The sequence below is a fragment of the Orcinus orca genome, chromosome 2, assembly GCF_937001465.1.
Source record: "Orcinus orca chromosome 2, mOrcOrc1.1, whole genome shotgun sequence".
In the NCBI taxonomy this organism is placed as follows: domain Eukaryota; kingdom Metazoa; phylum Chordata; class Mammalia; order Artiodactyla; family Delphinidae; genus Orcinus; species Orcinus orca.
Genome location: NC_064560.1, coordinates 188,149,325 through 188,177,045, shown reverse-complemented (window position 1 = coordinate 188,177,045; position 27,721 = coordinate 188,149,325). Strand labels below are relative to the sequence as shown.

Sequence of the window (27,721 nt, the reverse complement as noted above, 5' to 3'; positions counted from 1 at the left end):
GTATTTTTATAATGAGTTGCTCATTTGGAAGTTCAGATATTTGCTCATTTGGTAAACACCTTTAGAGATGACTACTAGCCGCCTACAGAAAGAAAACCACAGGGCTTCCCTGGTGGCGCAGTGGTTGAGAATCTGCCTGCTAATGCAGGGGACACGGGTTCGAGCCCTGGTCTGGGAGGATCCCACATGCCGTGGAGCAACTAGGCCCGTGAGCCACAACTACTGAGCCTGCGTGTCTGGAGCCTGTGCTCCGCAACAAGAGAGGCCACGGTAGTGAGTGGCCCCCGCTTGCCACAACTAGAGAAAGCCCTCGCACAGAAACGAAGACCCAACACAGCAAAAATAAATCAAGGCTTTGAGTAAAAGACTAAGAAGCAGCAATAAACAGCAGCTGGCAACTATAGCCTTAGATCAGAGAACAACTCTTACACGGGTACCGAGCAGACACCACTACAAGTTGTAAAACCTCAGGAAAGACCACTAATAGCCTAATCTTGGAAACAGGAATATACAGTAGTTCAATCACAAAAATCATTAGATCATCCAAGTCATATTGTGTCAAAATCAGAGAGGATAAAATCACATTTAAATGAAATGGCAGTTCTAAGAAATCCAGAGGATTTCATTTTCTTAGCTAGATTCTTACAGGAGTGAGAATAACCAAGTAACATTTCTTCTCTGCTAACTTTCTCTGTAGGACACTAATGGAAAATTATGTTCAGAGACAGCTTAGTTCCCTTAATTCCTATACCTTCCTCCAATTATACAATAAAGCTCCCCAAATGCTTGAGCCATCTCACACTACAGCCATCAGCTCCAGAAGATGAGGTGTTACTATAGCAGAAAAACACGGGCTTGGGAGACAGACAACCTAGATTCTGTTCTGTGCTCTGCTCCTCAGTTGCTGTGTGACTGCAGGAGGGTCCATTGACCCTCCTGGATCTCAGACTGTTTGGCTGTACAGTGAGGGATTAGAGAAACCCAGACAGACTACACACTAGGCAGACTATGGTACCAGATCTGGCACGTTTGACAGGTTATTTCACTAAGCCTTCTCCTCCATCTAGGAGAGTCTTTCCTCAGGACACAAGAAGCTCCCCGTCGGTCTACCCAGGAGCTAACCATTGGCTCTCAGCTCACTGCCTGTTAAGTTACCCTCGTCTGTCCCGTAGCCCCCAGGCCGGCTCCTGGCGCGTCCCCCTCAGGCCCCTCCTGCTCGGCCGCGGCGGAAAACCCGAGCCCGCGGGACCACAGGAGGGAAATGGAAAAGGGCCCTTCTGAAACAAAAGTGCCCACAAGGATGCTTGTCGGGCGGCTGGGCCTCCGCTCGTAAACAGGAAGGGTCGTCTCAGAGGCGGATCGAGTCAGGTTTCGGAGAAAAGGGGAGGTTTTTCTTATTTCACCAGTGGCAACTGTTTCTCACAACGTGCCGGATGAACCGTAACGAGCGCGGCCTCAACAAGCCAGGAGGCAGGGCGAGAGTGGTTTGAGATCGCCCCCCGGAGTGCCACGTGCTACGGCAAAGGAACTCAGCATTGTTCTTAAAACAACTCCTAGCTTCCCGTCCCTCCGAGGGGAAGAGAATAGGCGAGCCTCAAACCTAAGCTTTTCAAGCGCGCGCGGGCAGGCGGGGCGGGGCGCGGGCCGAGGGCACTATATCTCCCGGCGGAGGAGCACACAGCAGCTCCAGCTTTCCACGCCCCAAAACGCGCTGCTCTGGGGCCGGTTGTTTAGTTGGCGCTGCCGAGGCTGCTTTCCTCGTTCAGTTTGACAAGGATGCTCTGATTGGCCAGCGCGACCCTGCAGTAGTTGGCCGGAAAGAGTCGAGGCGCCTGATTGGCCGCGCCGCACCTGCAATGCGTCAAGCCGCAGTGGGCGTGAATGCCCATGGCTGGAGGGGCAGCCGGCCGCCTTCGGGAGGGAGCGGCTCCGCCTATGGCCGCCATCTTTACTAGTGGCAGCCGGGACGTCCCAGACGCAAAGGGGTTTTTCACGGCGCTCTTGGGCCAGTAGAAAAACGCTTTGCGACAGAAGTTTTGTGGAGGGGGGTTCTTTTCCTTTTTTCCATTGCGGTGGGTTGTTTCGGTTTTGCTCAGGTGCCAGGGAGGTGGAGGGGGTAGAATTCGCGGGCTCCCGGCTCAGGGCCGAGTGGCCATCCAGGAAGGAGGGGGTCTGACAGGACGTTTAGCCGCCGCTTCCCGAAAACCGCTGGGTCTGCATTCTCTCGGCGAGCGCGGGGAGTGTGATTTGATTCCTCTCCATTTCTAGAAGCAAAAGGGAGATTTGCTTCCTGGGCATCTTGCTCGGGCTGGAAAGCAGTTCTGGAAAGCTCTCCCGAATACGTCATGGTTCTTGCTCATGCTGTGCGCCTGCAGGGAATGCGTTTTTTGTGTTTTAGAGCTGTAAGTCCAGTAGCCGTCTTGGAAACTATTTACCGGCTGCAGGGACAGTGGCCTGCAGGAGCAAAACGGAGCTTGCCTGACAGACATGCTACGAGATGTTGGCTGAAAATTATTTTGATCTTATCAGTTTAGTTGCCTTTTTAGGCAACTATTCTGTGTGTGTGTGTGTGTGTGTGTGTGTGTGTGTGTGCTCGCGCGCGCGCGCATCCGGCTTTCATTCGTCTCTGATATCCACACCCGCAAAAAAGAGAAAAACCCTCTTCTTATCTTTTACTGCAGCAGAAGTGGTCGTTGTCCAGGACTCTCTTCAGTGGATATGGGTGAAAAGAAAGACTATGTTCCCTGGGTGAATTAGAGCTGGAGAAACGAGAAAGGCCATGGTTGTCTTGGTTTAGCGGGAGGGATGTCTCTGTTGGTTTTATTTGAGCTGCGTAGGTGCAAATTCGGTGCAGTGTGGGTATCCAAAGGTGAATTCTGGAGCTGCCTTGGTGTGGGTGTTGCCATGGCTACAGGGAGAGGTAGTTGGTGAGTTACGGGGGCCAATAAACCCAGCAAGGCCAGGCCTCTCCCTTGAATGAAGCCTTAGTATTAACTATCCAAGTTTATGTATCCTGGCTTTCACCGTTCCCATCCCGGTCCAAGGTTCCTGGACTGATCATTACAGGCACACGAGGGTCTTGTATTGATTCCTATATTGACTAATACAGGCGCAGTCACTGCCTTGTATGGTTTTGTAATTAGAGGCTGCATACGGGAGCATAGTTTTGGAACCATTGGCCATACAATTTGATGTGTAAGTTACTGCTTCTCTTACCTCATCATACCGAGTTCGAACATTTAATCATTGGCTTTTTATGCCTTTTCCCATAGGCAAACCATCACTTTACCTTAGGGTGCTTTCTGCCTAAAACTTACACTCCATTTTACTGTGTATCAATATAATACCAGACCACTGAGTTCATGGACATTGCAAAAGAAAGACAGTTGCAGCTTTGCATAATCGCCATATAGCAACAACCACTCGTGCCTTTGTGGAACACGCAGTAATTCAGTGTTCTTTGTCAGCTGCAGTGCTGGGAGTCCGCCACTTGGCTTGCTGTGTGAGGTAGAGCAAAGGACTACATCTTCCAGAGTCTTGGTTTCTTCTGTAGTATGAAGAGAATCAAGTCTGTTTCCCAGTCCTTGTGACGATTGCATGAGATGGGAATGTGCCAGCACTATGTAAATTGTAGAACTATTGACATCATGATATTCAGTTACTAAAGCATTTATTGAGTGCCAATAACTGTCTGACATTGTGAGAGGAAGATTTTCCTTCAGTATTTTCTGCTTTGTGGGGTGAACAGATTGACAAACTCAGATCTAAAATAAACCTTAAATAGCACAGTTTTTTTCTTAATTGAAGGCATAGTATTATTGTAGCCTTATTAGCATGCAGGCCAGATTTGAGGGCCCTTAGGGTGACTAGCACATCAGTTTGCCTTGGTCTTTCCTGGTTTTAGCATCAAAGGCCCATGTCCTAGAAAGCGCCTCTGTCCCAGGCAAACCAGGACATTTGGTCACCCTTGGACTGTTTTCATTCCCACAAGATGGGAGGATGAACAGAATAGGAAATGAAGATTCCTACTATATAGAGGCGATTAGGTTTCCCTGCAGCTGGAGGCTACTGGGCTCAAGAAAAGGGATGTCCTTGTGTAAGGTAAGTGTGGGCTGACGCCTGAAACTCAGCATGTCCAAATTCAAACATAATTTTATCCATCTTTATTGTCCTTCCTTCTCTCAGTCCCCACACAGGGCCTGCCTGCGTGCCTTCCTTCCTTCCTTCCTCTCTTCCTCTGTTTTCTTTCTTTTCTATCTTTCTGTTTCGGAATTTTCTTATTCAGTTCTAATCTTTATCTCTGGTAAAGGCTCTCCTAAAGATTTCGTCACTTTGGAGCACAGAAATTCTTTTTTATGCCATGGACCCCTTTGTCAATCTGATGAAGCCTAATGCTGCTATGGTTCATTGCTGTATTCATAATTGAAGGCATGCTACATTTCACTTAGAGGTTAGTGAAAAGAGATGTTCTACTTTTCTATCCAAGTTTATGGACCTGAATTGTCTCCATGTAGGCCAGGTTCAGAACCCCACTCCTTCTCCATTGCTCCATTGTAGTTCTCTTTCCACCCTGTCCTCTTTTATTCTCTTTCACCTTTACATTCTTTTTTTTTTTTAATAAATAAATTTATTTATTTTTGGTTTTGTTGGGTCTTTGTTGCTGCGTGCAGACTTTCTCTAGTTGCGGCAAGCGGGGGCTACTCTTCGTCGCGGTGTGCGGGCTTCTCATTGCAGTGGCTTCTCTTTGCTGCAGAGCACGGGCTCTAGGCACGCGGGCTTCAGTAGCTGTGGTGTGTGGGCTCTATAGCGCAGGCTCAGTAGTTGTGGCACATGGGTTTAGTTGCTCCACGGCACGTGGGATCTTCCTGGACCAGGGCTCGAACCCGTGTCCCCTGAAATGGCAGGCGGATTCTTAACCACTGCACCAGCAGGGAAGTCCCACCTTTACATTCTTGCCATTATATGTCACCACCATAGTTCAAGACACTGTGGCTGTTTTCCTAACTATTGCAAAAATTGTTCTCCCACCCCTAGTTCCATCTTACGCCCAGCTGATGGAGTAGTTTTTCTAAAGCACATATATGACTATATAATTTCCCTCCTCAACCTCCCATGGCTTCCTATGGCCTCTAGCCTTAAGTGCAGTTTCCTCAGGAATTCCTTCAGGGCCCTCCATAATCTGATCTTTCAGTCCTAATAATCTACTACCCTTTGCAACTGCTAAATTTTGGCCATACGAACTGTTCTTTAATCTTTGTGCTTTTTCCCCTCCATCTTACATTCACTTTGCTCTCTGGGCCTCGATTTCTGATTTCCATCATCTCTGCCTAGCAGAGTTCTAACATCCTTAAAGACTTCAAATGCAAAGTTAGCTAAGATAACCTCTTCCTCCGCTGGACTCCCTCAGTGCTTTATTTTACCCTCTTCTGTTCTTACTGTCTACTTTATTATGAGTATTTGATTACTCATTCCATAAATGTTTTTCAAGTATCTGTTGTGAGTGTGGCCCTGTACTAGGGGCCATGCGGATATAAAATAAAACTGATTCAAACCTTGGTTTTTAAAGGACTTGTATTTTGGGTTGGGAGGTAATGTGAACCTAAATAACATTTTTTTCAAGGTAAAAGAAAACAAGTATTTCAGGCATCCAGAGGGAGAACTCACTTTGCTAGAGGGATGAGAGAAAGCTTTGTGGAGAAGGTGGCATCCAAGCTAGCTTGGAGGATCAGCGACTTATATGGATGTACATGGGGAAGGCATTCAACACAGAGGGAATACCAGGAACAAAGCTACCAAGCTGAAAAGAGAAGGGTATGTTAGGGAAGGGGCAGAAGTTTCATCTGTTATTAAGGGGCCTCTTGGGAGACAGGCTGGTGGCAGGTTGGTTAAGGCTAGATAGAGAATGGCCACACATTCCCGGCCAGAAGATAAGATGATGCCGTTGCATGGAATCCATTGAAGAGTTTTGACAAGAGACGGACAGAATCAGAGGTGAGTTCAGAATAATTATGTGGCAGCAAAGTGGGAGGTGAATTTTACAGTGATACTGTACACAGGGAGACTAATGAAAGCGATAAGAATAATGGCATATATTTATTGAGCCCTTACAAAATGCCGTGCAATATCCTTCCTTGCAATATCTTATTTATAGCTCACGAAAACCTTATTATTCACTCCTTTTCACAAATAAGGAAATTTAGGTTAGAGAGGAATAACTAACCTCTAAGTTACAAGAGGTTAGTTATAATAACTAAGTTATAAGAATAACTTATCCAACTTCACCCATGGTGACAGAGTTGGAAGTTGAACCCATTTACTGTATGCAGTAGTTGGTCCATGAATTACCCTTAATCTGAAAGTGTTAGCAGTGGAATTAGAGGAGAAGATCCAAGAAATGATATATATTTTTAATTGTCTTTATTATGTTTTGGCTGCATCAGGTCTTAGCTGTGGCATGCGGGATCTTTTGTTGCGGTGTGGGTTTTCTCTCTCTAGTTGTGGCGTGCAGGCTCCAGGGCACGTGGGCTCTGTACTTTGCGGCACGCGGGCTCTCTTGTTGAGGTGTGCGAGCTCAGTAGTTGTGGTGTGCGGGCTTAGTTGCCCTGCAGCATGTGGGATCTTAGTTCCCCGACCAGGGATCGAACCCGCGTCCCCTGAACTGGAAGGTGGATTCTTCACCACTGGACCACCAGGGAAGTCCCCGATACTTCTTAAATTATAGTATTTTATGTACTTTAAGTTTGAAGTGAAGAATGAAAAAGCAACAAATACCACTGTGGTTGGGCTGAACTCCTGGACTGTCTTCTCCAACGTTGGTTTCGTCATGTATCTCCTACATATTTTTCTATATGAAGGAAATAAGACCAGTAAGCAAAATATGTTGCTACAGTTCTGCCTCACTTTACGAAAGCTCATGATATCAAAATGGGGAAAGGATATAGATGCTAGTTGGGCTTGGCCTTCTACTCGGACTCCTCAGAAACCTCATAGAGGAAAAGTGCCAACAGCAGTGGCCTGGAGGTGTACCAAGTTATGCTTCCAAATATTCCTGTTGATTGGGCATGTTTCTGAATGTGAACTAGAATTTTTCAGTGCATTTGCCTTCGGGTGAAAGACCTTGGGTAGTACCTGCTTAAAGATATTTAATGGTTTCAGAGCACTGGAGGAGTGATTTTCCTGTGCTCTGGTCAAGTCAGCATCGCCATGGCCCCCCACCGTGCCCCTCCAAAAAATACACTAGCAATAAGGAGGAAGAGCGTCAAGAACAATTGCCCTTCAAGAACCACTGGATTATTTTGTGTTTCCCTTGGTACCGTCTTCCCAATCACCAAAGACCGTAAAAAGAGTATTTATTCCAACACCTTCTATTTCACCTCTCGCTACCCTTTATACTTCTGGTCTTTTCCTGATTATAGATGGCAAAATTAAACGCTATATATGTCAAAGATCCTTCAAACCTAGGAAAGGCTTTTCATCGTCAGTAGTTCTAGTATACATTTTATAATACACTGACTACCTTTTTCCCTTTTGCTAATGTTCTTACATCATTTTGTGTGTTTTTATCATTCTAATTAGATCATAAGTTCCTTAAAAACAGAAATTACCTTAAAAAAAAATTCCCACCACCTGCACCGTTGTCCTGCATATAGTAATCACTCAGTCTTGATTTGTCATTTTTCTCCCCTTTTTTTCTGATTTTTCTAGTCAACACTTATCTCTGATGACAGCACTGAAAAGTTTAATGATACTCTAGAAAAAGGATATTCATTCAAGATTCATTCAACAATGTTTATTAAATTCATTCTGTATGTCAGATACCCTTGAATGTGAGTGCTTATTACCCTGTCCTGGGGTCATGGTTATTAGTGGTTTGGGGGTCATCAGCACCTTTGGGTGTCTAATAAAAGCCATAGAAACCTCCCAGAAAAACATACACAAAATAATTCTGCAACTCTTGTCATAGAGTCTAGACTTTCAGACTCAATCAAAACCAAGACATTTAAAATCTAAAAATCCTCTTCAGTGGGATGTGTTTAGGCCTTACCACTGTATGATCACATATGATCTATCTATGTAGATAACTACATACGTAGGCATTCATACGTAGTTTAGTTGATCAACTGTATACGTAGCACTAAGGGAACTATTTCAATACTCGAACTGATTGTTGTTTTTAATCATAAGACTTTAAAGCAAAAAAGGGCCATCTTTTTGCTACTGGAATTTGGGAGGCAAAATACATTATAGCATTGTTTTTTTCATTAAGATAAGAGTTGTAATTCGTCACTTATGCAAGCATTTTTCAAATTATAATATGCCATATTGGTAAATCTAGTCTTTGAAGTTTTTAAGTTCTGGTCTCTCATTTGTTTTAAAGTCTGTACAACCTGAAATATATACAATTAAAGAAATATATACAATTAAATATATACAATTACATACCTGGAGTACGTAAATAAGATTTTTCACAGAACATTTTCCTGTGAGATTTAGTACAATTGATGTTTTGATCAAAGTTTGTTTATTATCTTGAAAAAGTATTTTCATTGAAGAGAATGAGTGGTGATTGCCTGAGTTATTTTCAGAACAGTTTACCAGTGGGTTTTTTGATATTACTTCCCTTGTGCTGCTCTTCCTAATTAACATCAGGTTTGCTAAATTTTATTGCAGAAAGACTGATAAAGAGAAACCCTGTCATCTGGAACCTGAGATTTATGAATTTGTGTAAAACTTGTATGTTTAAAAGGTGCAGAGAGGGAACACAAGCTGTCATTTGAGAGTTCTTCTCTGTGTGAATAATTAATGATGGTATAACTGGATACCAAACAAAATTTACAAGTGTCTACAACTCTTTACCTCTACCTGGAAACTTGTTGCAATGATTATTATTTCAGGAAGACAAGGTTGCTGAGATTTCCCAAAAGGATGTAATTCCAAGTGGCCTTTAGGAATCCAGTATGACAGATTTCTTTGTTGCTGGATGAAGTCTATTTTAAATGGTAAAATGATCTGATTACAACATAAAGAATCTTCTACCCATAAAAAAGATCTATAGGTGGTGCAAGCATCATCAATATCATCAGTGAACATTATTGAGGTTCTTACCTGGGCAAGGTACTCTGGGAGTACCGAGCTTGCAAAGAATTACACATAGCTCTGCCCTTTACATTCTCACAACTAAACTATAACCCACATGCAGGCAGGGACCATAGTTTTATTTAGTTAGTTATTTAGTTAGTTACACTTACGTTTGCTTATACCCTCAATACTTACAACCAAGTCTGGCATATAATAGTTGCTAACTAAGTGTATGTTGAACATCTGAATCAATAACTATTAAAATAGTTGGAGAGAAAAAAAGAGAGTTAAATGAAAGAAGAAAAGCTTCTATTTTGTAATGTAGCTTTTAAAAGGGAAAATACTACATATGTTCTTTTAAAACACCTTTATTATGTGATATTTGATACATATAAAATAATATATATAGTAAATGTAAATTATTAAGCATATTAAAATAAGCCCCAGTGAATTCACCACCTATTCAAATAATTAGAAAATTACCAATACTGTGGAAAATAACTTGTATACTTCCCAATGTCATCTTCCTGCCTCTCCCTCAGCCCAAACTGCATTCTCAATTCAGGGGTATTTTAACTTTGAGATGGATAAATCAGAAACAAGGATTTACAGAAGACAAATCTATGTGATTCTTTATTAAGAATTAATACAGGGCATCCCTGGTGGCGCAGTGGTTGAGAGTCCGCCTGCTGATGCAGGGGACACGGGTTCGTGCCGCGGTCCGGGAAGATCCCACATGCCGCAGAGTGGCTAGGTCCGTGAGCCATGGCCGCTAAGCCTGCGCGTCCGGAGCCTTAGGCTCCACAGCGGGAGAGGCCACAACAGTGAGAGGCCCGCGTACCGCAAAAAAAAAAAAAAAAAAAAAAAAAGAATTAATACATTTAGTAAGTGATTGAAAAATACATTTGTTAATAATCATATGGAAGATAATTTATTATAGGCTCTTTGAATACCATAAAAAAGTAGTAAGGGTTACTTCTGTGTGCTAAATCCTGGGGACATCAGAACAGCTTACCTATGCACTCAGAGAAGGCATATATTAGAGTTCACTTTTTTGTTTTGTTTGTTTTGCCTTTCCTTCCCTCTTATGGTGTAAAGTAAATTTTGAAATATCATTTTTTGGGGGAAATTTACTTTAAATTGCTTTTCTATTTGTCATGTATGTTTTCTATTTCATAGTCTCAAAACTGTCTTTAATCACTTGGGGTATGTTTTTACATCGATTCTTAGTGAAACTCTTCCTGTGAGTTGTCTGTGAAGAGATTTTAAGTTATAACACTGGTAAAGATTTACTAAAGCAGAACATAAAAGTAAAGAAGCAAGCCACAAACAGAATGGCATTATAGAAACATTTATCTTATCAAATAAGAATCCTTACACCAATGTTTACTAGGAGCATCCTTTTCTACAATACATAGTATAGTGTGTTATGTCTAGTATCATAAACTCAAATTCCAGAGAAATATAGTATTGTAAATGAATAGGATTTCTTTCCAGAACAATTTTCCTTTCTCATTAATCTTTCTACATCTGGTTTCCATTGTAGTTCTATATGCAGCCATCAAACAAGTTGTCTTTCTGATTTCCTTCTTTTAATTTTTTAAAATTAATTAATTAATTAATTAATTTTTGGCTGAGTTGGGTCTTCATTGCTGTCTGCAGGCTTTCTCTATTTGCGGCGAGCGGGGGCTACTCTTTGTTACAGTGCGAGGGCTTCTCATTGCAGTGGCTTCTCTTGTGGAGCACAGGCTCTAGGCGCACAGGCTTCAGTAGTTGCAGCTCACAGGCTCAGTCGTTGTGGTGCACGGGCTTCGTTGCTCCGCGGCATGTGGGATCTTCCCGGACCAGGGCTTGAACCCGTGTTCCCTGCATTGCAGGCGGATTCTTAACCACTGTGCCACCAGGGAAGTCCCTCTTTTAATTTTTTACTTGACATAATTTCAGACTTACAGAAAAGTTCCAAGAATTGTACAAAGAATCCCCATGTACCCTATATTTCCCAAATGGTAACATTTATCACATTGGCACATTCATACATGTTCTCTTGTGCTCCCTCTTTCTTGTGGCAGGCATGATAGCCCTTTGTCCCTAAACATTTCAGTGTATAATTCTAGAAATAAGGTCATTCTATTACATGTTACATAACTATAGTACAATTATCAAAATCAGGAAAAGGACATAATAACATTGTCCAATATTGTCCAATCTACAGTCTTCATTCAAAATTTGCAAATTGTCCCACTGCTGTTCTTTATAGAAAAGTAAAATCCCAGATCATGCATTGCATTCAAGTGTCATGTCTCTAGTGTCACGTAATCTGGAATCCTTCCTCAGTCCGTCTGTGTTTTTCACAACATGGACTAGTTTACAGATTTCTAACCCATGAATATGCTGAGAATTTTTAAGGAAGTAAGTATATTTCAAGTAACTGAATTAATCACTGTCAGGATATATAGAAAAAAGGTTTAGGCACTGATTATTTTATGTTACATTCATTAAAAAATTATGCCAAAGAGATGGTAGAGCAAAAGATGAGAAAAAGCAATTTAAAATTCTAGACTTTTTCCCCCCTTCCTAATCCAATTCACTCTTTTTTACAGATGAGAAAATAGAAAGCAGACCAAGACAGATTAGGTAATTGGTCAGAAGTCCTCTAGCTCACCTTCTTGGATCTCCGTACTTTTCTCTATAGCATATAATGCTTAATGGAAAAAACTCAGTATAAAACTCTAAAAGTAGTACATTGGTTTATTTTTATTAATTCCGTCTACTGTGTTTGGTTTGCCCATAAGAATTCTGCCAACCAGTTGTCTCTATCTGTTACATATGTATCCCATATGATAGTTGTATAATAGTTGATATTTGATTTCCATTATAATGTTTATAATATAATGTTTTGTCACATAGAAGTTAAATTTATCTTAGGACCATTTACACAGTATTTAGGCAGTAGTGTGATAGTTTGTCTAGGACACAAGTGTAACATGACCTTAGGTACTTCACAGAAGACAGGGTGGGCTCCAGGCTATGCTCTGAAGGAAAGGAACCTTTTAACCAGGTTCAGTCACCCTTGGTATGTGAGGGGGTTTGGTTCCAGGATCCCTGAGGATGCCGAAATCTGCAGATGCTCAAGTCCCTTATACAAAATGGCGTGATCTTTGCATATAACCTATGCATATCCTCCAATATACTTAAAATCATCTTTAGATTACTTATAGGACCTAATACAATGTAAATGCTGTGTAACTAGTTGCTAGTGCACAGCAAATTCAAGTTTTGCTTTTTCTGAACTTTCTGGAATTTTTTTTTCCCGAATATTTTCAATCTACAGTTGGTTGAATCCACCGATAACAGAACCTGAGGGCCGACTGTACAGCTGTAAGCTTTTCACCAGAGTATCCCTGACAGGATAGGGAACAGAAGATATTTATTGCTGTGGGCCTGAGCTAGTCTACCCAATGCTACACATTTTTTTGAAACTTCATGTATTTCATGTTTAAAATTTATACATATTTTATTTCTTTCAATTAAGAAGATGTTGCACCTCCAAAAACCTGTCTAAGAGATAGGACTTAACTACTCCTGTAGCTTCAAATACCACTCCATATCACCACACCCCAGTTTGAGAAACACACGAACAAATTCATGAAGAGAGTTGTGGAATTGCATGCTTGGGGTCCAGGCAGAACAGAGTGCTAACTCATGAGAGACACTTTGACAAGTAAAAGGCAGTCTGTGGAGAAGTGCAGAAGTGGGGTTTGAGAGCAGTGAGATAGGGCAGAGCAGTTATGTGGCCTTTGATGCCACCATGAGGAGCTGAAGAAATACAGTGAACGTTAGGATTAATGCCAACTGGGGTGAAGAAAACCAGGATTCTGGGTCTCTCTCTGCTATTCCCTATGCCCTGTGACATTGGGCAATCTGGATTCTGGTTTCCTTATATGGAGAAAGGCAAGACTAAAATAGGTGATTGTGAGTTTTCTTCTGGCTGTAGTATTTTGTGATTCATTATGAGCTAATAGAATGCATTAGCTTGTTAATAGTTTCCATGCTTCATAATTTCCAAATTTAATCTGATAGATGCCCTTAATATTATTACTAGCCACACACTGCTGATAATATTCAATATTTATTTCAAGGCAACCAGTATACTTACACTTTTAAGAATATCACTATGAAATCTAGGCCTGCCATCTTATGGATCGTAAATGGTACTACCAAAATACAGGGTAGTATATCTGTTAGTGTCAGATGATTTTTGAACAGATCAAGAGAACACCTACTTATTTATATGTAGCTTACTTCCAAAGGAGTTTATACAGTATTTTGAAATTTATTTTCTTTGATAATTCTTAATTTAACTTCCTAAGAAAGAATCCAAGTAAATCTAAGTATCCCCTACCTCCAATTTTAATTGTTTATGGATCCCAATAATTATTTTCTAGACAGCATTTCATTTTCTAAATGGCTATAGGTAGTTCCTTTGCTTTTGAAATTGTTTGGAACAAGAGAATGGTTCTTTGAAGTGATTGTGGGGAAGTGCTTGCATGCGTATTGTATGAAAGCTGTGATCAGCTACTCCTCGTGGTTGTGAAGTGTAGCAGTCTCCCTTTTTTCTTTTTATATAGCTATAAATTATTAGAGTTGCTGGTTTCACATTGCAGCTAGGCTGAGTGTTTGTGGAATTCACTCCTTCCATCTCCTGCATTTATCTTCTGTCGTGTGAAGGATCCAAAACACAGAACTTTTATCCACAGAGAACGTGGGAGAGTTAGTAGGAAACATTTTTCAGCTCTTTCAAAACTGTAACTTTAAAATATTGTAAATAAAAAAACCAAGGAAAAAGGACTCTGCTTCCTAAGTGAATTATGGAATTTGTCTCTAATTAAACTTTCTTTTGTCCAAAACAGATCCAAATAAAATTGTTATGCCTCTCTTCCCACTAACATATTTTGAGACACTGAAAATAGTCTAAGGATTGCTTTTGAAGTCCGTTCTGAAATTTTATCTGGGACACAAGTCGTAATTCTTCTGTTTAAGGTTGCTGATGAAGCTTTTTAAACCACACTCTATTTCCCACTGGTTTTCAATTTATTTTCAGTATGCTTCAGTATTTGTGGAGGTTTTAATCCCTTTCAAGTTGAAACATGATTATTACAGTATAGAAGGCAGCATTTGAACATGGCTGACAGTACAAGCAATTGCTATAACTAATTTTCATCGGTATGAGTCCTTACAACTGAGTCAAACAGCAGCAGCCCCTATCAGTTATAGAGAACAGTAGGGGAGATCTAGCTAAGTCATTTCAGTTTCTCGGGGCTCTCTTTTTTGCTGAATAGAGATGTTGGCTGAGATTACCTTCTTCCTGCTGCCTCTTGGAAGGTAAATGCTTTTGCTAATCATCTCATGATTTAATTATCAGATCTCCTTTCTTTAGAATTTTCTCTCTTGTTTTGACTAAGTCCTATTAATGACTTTCAGGAAACAGTGTAGATTGTTATTTCCACATTGAGCCCAATCAGAAGCCTGTGACCTCTGTATTTTTCTGCTTATTTTGGTTATATATTTTGAGATTTTTATGAACATTTAAAATGTTCTAAAATTCTGCTCAAAGTTAAAAGTTTTCTTTTTACTCTGACTCTAATGGTTTATTTAAAACATATTTGAGAAAGCTTTTGGTTTTTACTTCCAGTTGCTCAATTTATGTTTCAGAATTTCTAAATCATCTATATTTGCTTTTACTCTTAAAATATACTGTCATTATAAAATTAAATGACTATACCACGTGCCAACAATATATTTTATAGAAATGAAATTGTTCACAAAAATGAGTCACTGTAGGAAAGATACCTCACAAATGACTGTTTTGTGAAGTTCAAGTTTCACTAAAAAAGGTAAAGATTGAAAACCCTCTAATGCTTAAAGCTCTTTTTGGGGAAAGACTGCAAATGTGTAATGTACATGTTGAAACTTGTGTTAGATTTCAAAATTTAGCTTAATTTTACACCTGCCACAGGAATATTCCAGAGGTCATAAGTGCAAAAATAAAATCATTGCCAATTTTGTGCCTTTCACTTAAATATTCAATTAAGTAATTTTTTAGGCAATTACTTTTGGAAGAATAAGGTGCCAGCGTAAAATTTAAATGGAGCCAACTGGTTTTATAGAGTTCCAGGTAATAAGATATATTAAAAAAAGCTTAAGTAGAATTGCTTAGTAATGGAATAATTTGGCTAGAAAAGAAGTAAAATAGATCATTGTTCCCATGAAAACTCAAGCATAAGTTGAGGTCACTGTTGGAAATTTTGTAGAATATATTTTTTCACTGGAGGGAGGTTGGATCAGATATACTCAAATATCCCTTTTAACTCTAAAAGTCTAAGATTTCAGTAAACTTTAGACTAATCCTTTATAAAACTAACGTTAACAATTTCAGAGAGTATGAATGGGAGGCATTTTGAGGGGTGTTTAATCATTATTCTGGAAATATATCCTGAGTTGGGGCAATGAAGAAAAATGTTTCCCTTTTTGCTGCCATTGAAGGCATGTTGACAGTAGAGAATAAAAAAAACAAAAAGAACTCCTGTAGCTCTAAAAACGTTTTATGAAAATAACTATCGGGGCTTCCCTGGTGGCGCAGTGGTTGAGAATCCACCTGCCGACGCAGGGAACGCGGGTTCGTGCCCCGGTCCGGGAAGATCCCACATGCCGCGGAGCGGCTGGGTCCGTGAGCCATGGCCGCTGAGCCTGTGCTCCGCAACGGGAGAGGCCACAACAGTGAGAGGCCCGTGTACCACAAAAAAAAAAAAAAAAAAACAACTTTCTCTTCTATTTCTGCTGATCTTCAGCAAATCGTTTTTAGTAAAATGTGAGGATCATTTCCTGTCATTATTGGGTTCTAAAGTTTGATCTCCCCAAAAAGCTGACTGTCCTTTGTGAACCGGCTGTGTGTGGTGGCCTGTACCTTGTGGGATCTGGATGTTGATCAATGGTGAAGATTTTTCCATTTTAATTCCAGCAGAAGAACCTTGTGATCAGAACTCAAGGGCATGGTGGGTTGGGTGGGTCCCGGATACCCGTCCTCTCACTGTCCCCCAGCATCATCTAGTTGAAGAGGAAGTGGTTCCCTGGCTGCCAAGTGTCAGTGAAGCGCTGTGTTAAAGTTCTCTGGGAAGGGGTCTCGTCGACGCTTGGTAAGTAGTTATCTGGCAGTTTGCTTCTGGCCAATGGTAAGCTGACCCTTAACAAAACTGTGACGTAAGAAAGGTTATTTTTTTACACCATTCACCCTGGTTCCCATCATCAAGTCACAGCCTCCATCTTCAGACATTCAGAGTCTTGATTTAGTATTCTCCATGACACACCTTCTCCTCGAGCTTACTTTCTGGGAAGGATGTTATTAATATGCTAATGCAAATTTAGGTTAATGTCTTATCTCTCTCAGGGATATGTGCATTTCAAACCTTTCTTCTATGGAATGATAGCACCAGCTGACAGCAGAGGTATTTCGAGGCCCTTCTGGAAATTATTATCATGTTAAACTATCTCCCAGCCTGTCTTCTTTTAAGGTCTTAGCCTCTAGTTCCATCTCCAGCACGCCCCTCTTATCTCTTTCTCTCATTCATTTATTCAACAAATATTTACAGAGCTTCAGTATGTGTGATGTACTAGGCTAGGCACAGGGAGTAGCACAATAAACTAAAGAAAGGCACAGTCCCTACTGCAGTGGACTTTATAGTCTAATGAGAGATTCTGTCAAATAATCATATAAATACATGTCAAGTTGTAACTGTGGAAAGTGCTATGAAGGGGAGAACAGAGTGCTGTGTATATCTAATAGGGGCCCTAGCCAGGAGGTCCAGGACATACTCCCTGAGAAAGTCTGATTGAACTGAATGGGAGTTAATGAGACAGAAGGATTGATAGGATGTATTGGCCTCCTAGGAGTGCCATAATAAAGTACCAAAAATTGGGTTGCTTAAAGCATCGGAAATGTATTATTTCGTGGTCCTGGAGGCTAGAAGTCCGCGATTAAGGTGTCAGCAGGGCCGTGCCCTCTCTGATGGTTCTAGGAGAGAATCCTTCCTTGTCTTATCTAGCTTCTGGTGTGTGCTGGCAACCCCAGGTGTTCTTTGGCTTGTAGATGTACCTCCCAAGGCATATGACTGCCTTCTCCCTTTGTGTCTTTATATTTCCTTCCCTCTGTACATGTTGGTCTCTGTGCCCAGATGTCCCCTTTGTAGTAAGAACATCAGTCGTATTAGATTAGGACCCACCCTAATGACCTCATTTTGTTTAACTTGATTACCTCTGTAAAGACCCTGTCTTCAAATAAGATCACCTTCTGAGGTACTAGGGGTTGGAGCTTCAACATATCTTTTTGGGGGCCAAAATTCAACCCATAACAGGACAAGAAGAAGAGGAGTAGAAAAGTGTTCTATGCAGGGGAAACAGTACATGACATGGTCCTTTGGCGGGAGGAAACATGGCCTCTGTGGAGTAGAAAGTGAGGGGTTGTGTGGTGTGAGAGGAAGCTGGAATGGAAGTAAAGATGCGTGGTTAGGCCTGTGTTAGGGACTTTGGTTATAATGTAAGAGCAATGAATCTTTATTGGAGGATTTCAGCAGGAATAAGACGTGATCAGATTTGCACTTTGAAAAAAATCACATGGGTTGGTGACAGCAAGAATAGATGCAGTTATACCATTTAGGAAGCTACTGCAATAGAGCAGGTGAGAGAGGAAGGGACATAAAGGGAATTGGTCACAGAAAGCAAAATAAGTGAGCCTTGATGATAAATTGGATGTAAGATGGAGGAGGGAATGGTCAAGAATGTTCATTCCTAGATTTCTGACTCATTTGTCTAAATGCATGAATGAACCATGTTATGGGCAAACTTGTGAGTTTACTTTGGACATGCTGGTCCTGGGGTGCTCCTCTTAGAATCGTCAGATCAGCATTTGTAGATCTGGGGCCTAGAGGGAAGGTCCCAGCTGAAGATGAAAATTAGAATCACTGGCGTGTAAGTGATAATTGAAGGTGTGCACCCCGGTTGAGAGAGTATCTACAGGGAGAAGAGAAGAGGGCCTAGGGCAATAGCAGAAAATAGGCCCACAAAGGAGATTAAGGCAGAGCAGCCAGAGACAGAAGAGGAAAACTAGGAGAGTGTGGCTTCATAGAAGCCAGGGGAAGAGGGAGTGGTCAAATACACCTGAGAGAGGCAAAAACTGTCCACTGGATGTAGCAATATGGAAGTGATTGGTAACTTAACAGAAAGATTCTTTGGGCTAGTGAAATGGAGGAAGCCAGACTGGAGGGGTGTGATGAGTGGGAGAAGGGCAATGAAGACAGGCTTTATAAACACTGACACTTTCCAGAAATTTGGCTGTGAAATGGTGGAAGAAGTAGTTCCTGGAAGCAGAGTGTAGGACCGTCTTAGCTCGGGCTGCTGTAACGAAGTGCCATAGACTGGGTGGCTTCAACAACAGACATTTATTTGCTCACAGTTGTGAAGGCTGAAAGTCTAAGATCAAGGCGCCAGCATGGCTGCTTTCTGGAGAGAACTCTCTTCCTGGCTTGCAGTGGTTGCCTCCTTGCTGTGTCCTCACATGGTGGGAAGTGAAAGCGAGAGAGAACGAGAGAAAGCATGCAAGCTCTCTGGTTCCTCTGAGTATAAGGGCAGTAATCCCATCATGAGGGCCCCAACCTCATGACCTCATCTAAATGTAATCACTTCCCAAAGGCTCTGTCTCCAAATGCCATCACATTGGGGGCTTAGGGCTTCAACAAATGGATTTGGGGGGAACAAAATTTAGTCCATAACAAGAGAGTGTGGTTATTTTTCTTTAAATGGGAAGGCCTTCCGCATGCTGAAAAGTTGCAGTTGAGGGGTAAAGATTAAATAATTGAGCAAGAGAAGGGTAATTGAAAGCACCCAGCAAGAGAGGACGGAATAGAAAAAGTGGCCTTAGATAAAAGAGGAGATACTGTCTCACATAACAGTACTCTGGGATTTCGTCCTTTGGGGGATACCAGCAGGGGTGTGGAATTGCACAGAACAACTTAACCTGTGAGTGTTCTCAGCTGTCAGGATCTCTCTCCTTAGGTTCATCGCTGCCCCATGCTGCTGCATGGAAGAGGAGCAGACTGTCAGTGTCTGCAGGTTTTAATACATTTCAAGTATCAAAGCAAATCATTTTTCCCCTCTTCTCACCCCTTCTCACCCCTGGGCAAGGGTAGGGTGGGAATTGGGAAATAAGGTGACATTTTCTGGGACCAGACCTATAAAAGAAGGTGGTGGTGGCAGTGGTGTTTTCCTCATAATCCACTACGTCTATGCTCCCCTCCCTTCTCCTGAGTACTTCCTTCATTAATAGAAATCAGCATCTGAGGAGCAGGGTCCCTTGGAGTGCTCTTCTTAGGACACCTGACAGGTAGGGGAGCCCACCGTCTTCCCTTCCTGAGGCTTCCCCATGCCCCTGCTCTCTCAGACGGCCCTCGGACTGGGCTGATGTTGCAGGCTGGGGCAGGTGCTTTTTATTCCAGTTTAATGGAATCTAATCTGGCACCTGCTATAAACATAGGATGACCCAAAGGTCAAGCCTTTAGTAAATCAGTTTGGTAAGATACACCAGGTGGCAAAAGAGAGAATCATTTCCACTTTAAAAAATAAAACTTTGTGATTTTCGGTCACTTCAAGACACACCTTCTGTATTTTTCTTCTGAGACAGTAAAAAAAAAATTATTTCGTTTTTTTCATGCCATGGTCTAATCAAGTCCAGCCCAGAACAAAATCGGCCTGGCCCTCTCTGTGGGGGTGATGATTCTTTTTGTTGTAGTCATCATTTCTGGCTCCTTTTACTTTTTAAAATTCTGGGTTTAACTGGTCCTTAATATAAGCGTTCCTGGGACTCCTGTGTTTCCTGTTCTCCTGTATTCCATTCTGCATTTCCCAGATTAAGCTTCGAGTCATGGGTAGGAATTTGTGGGCTGGCCTTCAGCTGCACCTGCTGATAAAGACTGAACCCCACTGTCGGGCAAGTCAGGAACATGCTGGTTCATGCTGGCATAAATGGGCTTAGGGTTTCCATGAAAGTCTTCCTTTCTTATATGTTTATTTTTGTCTTTTGAAAATATTGAATAAGCATTTCCTGCATTTCTCATTGTAAAAGATTTTTTAAAAATACAGAAGTACTTAGAGCAAAATGTAAAACAGCGTCTCTGCCATCTCTCTTTTCCAGCACTCCCCCGTCAATTCCATTTGTGATTTCTTTAGTGGAATTTGCATCTTTTCAAAACCTTTTCTCGTTACATATACCTAAATACTCTAAATATATACTATATATTATATATGTATATATATGTTTATTTTTTATATATTTTATATATGTATAAATACATATATACATATTTTGTATATATTACATTTTATATATAATATATATCATATATACAGTATACACATTTATGAGGGTTCTTTTTACATTAACAAGATCAAATCATACATATTATTCTATGACTTGGTTTTTCATTTAATATGTTTTTGCAGTCGTTCTCTTTCCCTTCTCTCCCTCCCCACTTATTCTTTTTAATCACTGCGAAGTATTCCATAATACAGATTTATCATTATGTAACCAACTTCCTATTGATGTTTTTGCTGATAACTGATAATGCTGCAGTGATCAGTGCTTCCTTTGCATTTTTGTCCATGTGTGAAAGTATTTCTTTAGGTTAGATTCAAAGAGGTGGTATCCTGGGCATATGCATTCAGACTTGTGGAAAATGTCTGTGACACCCTTTCTGCCTCCACTTGTTCCCTCAGCTGGTGCCGCCCTGGAACTCCCTGTTCTGGTTTGACTAGTCCTCCTGGCTTCTCAGAGAAGGAGACAATGTCGGGGCTGGGGTCTGGTTGGGCAACATGGCCACCGCTGCTGGTATATTCCCTTCAGTCAGAGAACCAAGAAAGTTTAGAACTGTGGCAAAAGCAGAGGGTCTCAGGAAGTGCCGCCAACACAGGTGCAATCTTGGTTTGCTTAAGTGGAAATTAACTTCTTCTAAGGCTTTACCCAATGATATAAGTTGAGATAACTGGCTAACTTGTATTCAGGAAAAAAATAAAGTTTGATTTCTCCCCTACACCATACATCATATGAAATTTCAGATAAATCAAAAAATTTAGTAACTATCTGCTTTGGGAGGAATTATGACCGATTTTTGTTTTATTATTTTTGATTGTCTCTAGTTTCCAAATAGTTCACATTTTTTTTTAACATCTTTATTGGGGTATAATGCTTTACAATGGTGTGTTAGTTTCTGCTTTATAACAAAGTGAATCAGTTATACATATACATATGTTCCCATACCTCTTCCCTCTTGCGTCTCCCTCCCTCCCACCTTCCCTATCCCACCCCTCCAGGCGGTCACAAAGCAGCGAGCTGATCTCCCTGTGCTATGCGGCTGCTTCCCACTAGCTATCTACCTTACGTTTGGTAGTGTATATATGTCCATGCCTCTCTCTCGCTTTGTCACACACATATTATTAAAAATTATTTTAAAAGAATTTCTTGTTGGGACTTCCCTGGTGGCCCAGTAGTTAAGACTTCACCTTCCAAGGCAGGGGGTGCAGGTTCAATCCCTGCTCAGGGAGATAAGATCCCACATGCCTCATGGCCAAAAAAACAAAACATAAAACAGAAGCAATATTGTAACAGATTCAATAAAGACTTTAAAAATGGTCCACATCAAAAAAAAATTTTTAATTAAAATATAAAAAAAGAATTCATTATTTTCCAAGTACTATTTCTAATTCATTAATCTCTCTTTATCTCTTTATATCTACATATTAGAACATTACCCTCTTTTGTAGAGTCTCCTATTTGAGGGTCATTTTTTGGAAATCTTTAGTGAGTAGAGGTGCCAAGTCTTGCCTTAAAAATATGAAAGAGCAGACCTAGAGATAAGAAAACTTTTGTAACAAAATTGTATTATGATTTAAGACATGAGACACATTGTATAGTATGTAAAATGGCTCACAAACATGCTCCTAGAAATACATTCTGAGTATATTTCTGGCTCATTTTTTACTACATGTGGATAAATACTGTTGTAGATGTTCAGGAATATAACAAATATTAACACTACTATTTTAACTCCCCCAAATATTTATGGATTCTATTGTGAATTAAGAAAAATGATATCACTTTCAGTTGTTAGCCCTCCTTGAACTGGGAATTAGTTCACTCATGCAATTTATTTTTAATTCACTTGGTTTTACTCAGAATTGTTTTTCTGCAAATTAAAATGCTGCTCTGCTTGCAAAACAATATTACTTAGACACCCTGAACATGCTGACTCGCTCCACCTCTTTTTCTCATCTTTGATCATAGCTGCAGGACAGGATAACTAAGCAGAGGAAGATGGTTGGATATCCTCTTCTCAACAAATTTTGTATAGCACCCACCAGGTGCCAGGCACCATGCAGCTCCCCACCCTCACTGGTCTCTCCCTTCATACCTACTATGTGCTGAGTGTGGTGTCAGACCATGAGGATCCCATCCTGAGAGAGGCAAGCTTGCTGTCTGTCCTCAGGGGGCTTGCAGTGTAGCAGATACAGGTGAGTTCAAACTATAGCTGTGTGAGGGAAGTATGCTGGGGAACAGTGAAGGGGAAAAGAGTAAGCTCAGAAAAGGCTGAGGAGAGGAGTCTTGCTGGGAAGAAATGAGGAAATGCTTATCGTGAAGGGGAGTTCATCACCCTGGCAGCAATTTGGGAGAAAGAGGAGAGAGGAGCTGGACCAGGGCAGGTGATGATGGGACCCTGGACTAAGGGAACGGCAGTGGAGGAAGAGAGATGGGAACAGACTCACTAGGCGGTGAAGAGACAGAAACACAGTCTTGATGCCTGGCTTTGAGGGGTTAAAAAAAAGGAAAAGCCAAGGAAGGCTCCCAAGTCACGAAGCCTTGGAAGCTGCCCGGGAGGGTGGGTGTTGGTACTGTCCCAGGACACGACACAGGGACAGGTTTGGTAGAGATGAACAAACAGTTTGAGATTTGTGACACCCTGGCTGAGTATATATCAGTCTGAAGGCAGTGGAGAGTCTGGACCAGAAATAGATTTCAGAGGCATCTGTACCTAAGAGCTACACTTAACATTAACAGCTAGAAAAGAGCCTAATGTTTTAGACTCTTAGACTCCCAGTTTAATTATTATGTTGACAGAGCCACTCTCTCATTTCCATTATTTCAAATTATTTATCCCAAAAAGGAACATTGCCAGCAGTAGATAATCACAGCCCTGTGATGGCTAACTTTGAATTGTATCATCTGGGGAGTTTGAAAATGTAGATTCCTAGATCCTAACCCCAGAGAATGATTCAGTGAGTGAGGCAGAGGGAGACATTTCAGATATCCACCCTCCTCACCATTTTTCTCAGCTCCTGGAAGTAAACGGGATCACGTGACAGGTTCTGGCCAACAGACTGTGAGTAGATGTGCCAGGAGTCACTTTGGTGGTCTTCTTCACCTGCCACGTCAACAGCAAGAGGCTTTATCTCCACAGTGGAGCCACCAGAGAGAAACAGCCTGCGTCCCCGAGCCCCTGCTGAAAATGAGATGCCCTGGAGGACGCTCAGAGCCACAGCGGACTTTGCGTGAGTGAGAAATAAACCTTTCAAGGTGAAATCGCCAAGCTTCTAGGGTGTGTCTCTTACTGCAGCATAGCCTGGCCAATCCTGACCAATGCAGCCTGCCTTCTAGGGGGCCCAGAAACCAGTTTTATAAACAGGCACTATTGGTGATTCTGGGGCAGTGGCCCACTGACCACACTTTGTGATAAGTGACCACACTGACCTTTTGTGATAGTATGGGTCTCATGGGTACCTTAGAATCTTCCTCAACACCCAGAATGTTAGATCTTCCGTAAAGGAGGTTTGGCTAGCAAAGGGTACGCCCTTTGAAATGTTATTGGTGTATGTCTTTTAAAGGAAGCATGATTCATCAGCATAATTAATGTATTGATCACTGTTTGTTGAGCATTTACTATGTGCCAGGCACAGCACTAAGTGCTTCACATACATTATCTCATCACCCCCATTGCAAGGCAGACAGGATTGTAGGAAGACACGGGTAGGAAGTGGTAGAGTGGGATTTGAGCCCAGTTCTGTCTGATTCCAAACTTTTGCTCTGACTCATATGCTCTCAATTTGCAGACTCTACCCTCCTGATGTTTTAGAGCTGGGGTCCTGCAGTTGAGGGTGACTTTAGTGCCCCCATCAGAATGACTTGCAAAGGTTGTGGTAATACTAAATGTTGTGTAGTACTAAACAGTAAACAGTTTCTTAAACCTACTTAATGATTTTCAGCTAAGCATTTTTCAGACTTTTGAAGACAGCTATCTAGCATACTTTCAACTTTCCTAACAATGAATGAAGGTTTTTTGATTTCTAAGGGCTGCAAAGGAAGTTTGCTGTGGGGTTACAGTTCCTTCTCTGGGGATCCCAGACTCTAATGAATTTGCATATCAATAAAGCAGACTGATAACACCAATTGCTTGAAATAAATTCCCTTAACAGGTCTCTATGCATTGACCATATGTCAAAAAGTCTGAAAAATAGTCTCCACAGAGAAAGACAAATACTATATGATCTCACTTATATGTGGAATCTAGAAAACCCAAAGCCATGGAAATAGAGAGTAGATTGGTGGCTGCCAGGAACTGGGGTGTTGGGTGGTGATGAGATATTGGTCAAAGGGTAGAAACTTCTAGTCATAACATGAATGAGTTCTAGGGATCTGTTGTGCAGCATGGTGATTATAGTTTACAATACTGTATTGTATATTTGAAGGTTACTAAGCGGGTAAGTCTTAAATGTTCTCACCATACACAGTCTCCGGATCAATAGTCTATATAGTCCATCCTCTCTTGATTCTCAACAACTCAGTGTTCTCAATCTGCTTAAAAGCAGACCTGTCTCTTCTTATGATACTAGAGTTAAGGTAGGCCCAGTCTTCTCCCAAGTCATACAGTTTTGCGTTTGCTCCTTCCCCTGGACAGATAACAGGACAAGCCAACTCATGGGCACAAAGAGAACAGTTATGGCCCAGCCCACTCAAAAACAGAGCTCAGCTAATTAGTGGATGGCAAAGCAGGAGGCGGGAATGTTTAGTAATCATAACAACAACAACAACAACAGCAAAAAATACCTCAAAGACTTCTCAGTAAAAGGAACTGTTGTCCCAACAGACCATGGATGTGCTTTTTAAAATCTGTTAGACATCAAATCAGCTGATAGGGTCCAATGTTGACAAGCATTCAAAAGGGCTTTTTCTTATCAAATAGAGAATCTAGTTGCAAAATCATTATCTACAGTCTACAGTAGTTGGTAATCTTGTTAGGAACCTTGACTAAAAGGCCCTCTGGATTTATTTTTCCCTTAACTTCTCTTCAGAAATGGGTAGCATGGAGGGAGAAGTTACCATGGGATACCATGACTGGGAAAGTGATTTACCCTGCTATTGCTAGAAAGGTTGGTTAGTTGGTTGATACAATTTAATGCCAACTCCCAGAGTAATTAAAAATTAGAAGAGTGATTTGGTGCAAGCACATGAAATATCTCCAAGCACGATTTGCTCAAGTCCCATTTTCAAACGAAGGGTCCTGGAAGAAAAATGCCCCTACAGTTCCAAAGTGCCCCATCGAAGAACCCACATCTTGCCTGCAGTGCGGAGTCACAGAGGCAGGGATTTGTCCTGGGTGGAAAGTTCACTGAACATGCTGTGCTGACTTGTTGAAAATTACTTGTTCCAAAAGCCATTCAGAAACCAGTAATTCTATTAGTTTGACTTCTGGAACAGTTGCCTACCTGCAGCAAAAAGTAATTACAGCTGTCCGCCAGCAAATAATCGTTCCAGTGTCTAAGCGAATGGCGAATCTTCTCTGGAAGGAATTACTGTTCTTCAGTGAGTCAGCTCAGACCATTTCTCCACTTTGGTTGTGACGGACTGGGCCATCTGCCTAAACCAGTGAGGGAAGGGGAAAGGGCTGAGCGTGCTTTACTTGGTGGAAACAGGCAGGACAGGGACCTCACAAAGTTTATCAGCTGCAAGGCTTTTCTGAGCCAGGCAAAGCCCTTCATGAAGACACGGGCACCCGAGGCAGCTTTCAGGTCAAGGACTTGGCCACTGACTGTGAAACTGAGTGCCTCTAAAACCGAGTTCCCTTGCAGAGTTTATGATTAATCTCTCTATTCATAAACCTTGATCTCTTTCTTGTCTCCTCTGACCTCAATCCTGTGCTAACTGAACACGAATCAAACAGTCAGATGACAAAGATGGCTGTTCTCGGTAACATTGTTAATACAGTAAAATTGCTATTATGGAGGTCATCGTTAACGTAAAGACTCAGAGCAAGATGAGCTCACAGATCCCTGAGGCTTGGACCATCTGGCCAGAGAATCATAAACCAGAGGCATCCTGACTCGCGAAACGACAGTTAAGAAATGTCACAGAAATGTCACAAAATGATTAATCCCAGTTTCTTTGTTCTTCCCGTTTAAAACAGCCCTAACTCAAAGACCAAGATGGAGTGGATCTGAGACTGGTCTCCCACTCCCTTGCTTGGCACCCTGCAAATAAACCCTTATTTTGCTGCAAACACCTGCTGTCAGAGTTTGGTTTTCTGCACCGTGGGTCTTGCTCTAGAACAGCTGCATCAAAAAACCTCTGATGCTCCGGCCTTTTCCTCCCATTCTTTGCCAGTGCTCACTACATTTACAAGGGAGCCTAGTAGACAGGAATCCCTGTGCCCACAGCCGGGTAACAATGGCAAGGGGTGTCCAGGTAGACCGTTTCCAGAGGAAAAGAAGGGGAACGGTTTAGCAAGGGCAGGAGGTCAATTTGTAAAAGGAAAATTTCCAGTAAATTGGAACAATGCTTTTCCAATAACACTCAAAGGTCCAGGCACTCAGGATTCCTGAAGGACTGCAATATCACTTCTGAAAAGCCAGCTGTACTTCGGTTGGCATCCCCTATGTCATAACAGCTGGCAGAACTGGGATACAGCAGAACCTCCTCCGGACTGGAAGAAGATCAGGGTTCGGGCCCAGTTCTTAGATCTTCCAGGCCTCTGTTTCGTCACATGTGCAGAGGAGCAGTTATTGTTGAGGGCTCTGACTTGGAAATTCTCTAGATTTGGGGCACAGTTGGGCTGTGTGGTCTGAACACTGGTGGGATGCTATGGGCAGCCAGCTTTGGGGATGACGGCTTTTAAAGGGCTCCTGTGCGTGGAGGTCCAAAGGGCATTGTTAAGCCCTGGGGGGAATTTATAAACTGCTGTTGAGTTGGTAGAGAGTAGATGGTCTGGTAGAAGCCAGGCTCCGTGGTAGCTCTGTGCCTAGAGGCTGGGTCTTGTGCAACTGACCAAACTCTCGCAGCCCTGATCCTATCCATTATCCTCTGCAAATGAAGATGAAGCACTGGGGGAATGTTATATTGGTGAGCGCGTTATGAGGGACGGGCCCCGCCTGCCGATCCACCAGCTTCCTGCTTGATCTTCCATTTCAATAACACCTAATTTGGCAACTCACATTTGCCTGCAGTTGTAGCGTGGTTCTGTGGCTGTGCACCAGCCCCTGTTTTTTGTTCTCTCTT

General features: G+C 41.9%; 1 long non-coding RNA gene across 7 annotated transcripts; it reads left to right on the top strand.

Annotated features, from left to right (window-relative positions):
* The first annotated feature begins 1,976 nt into the window (after positions 1–1,976).
* Positions 1,977–27,721, top strand: LOC117199361 (uncharacterized). Of its 7 annotated transcripts, none has more exons than XR_007475486.1 (5): positions 1,977–4,101; positions 5,621–5,991; positions 7,705–22,689; positions 23,509–23,724; positions 26,634–27,721. It is a non-coding gene; the product is annotated as an uncharacterized LOC117199361 (long non-coding RNA). The 7 variants fall into 7 exon arrangements; XR_007475485.1 differs by having other exon boundaries at positions 1,977–5,991; positions 7,705–16,271; positions 22,463–22,689; XR_007475482.1 differs by having other exon boundaries at positions 1,977–5,991; positions 7,705–21,092; positions 22,463–22,689.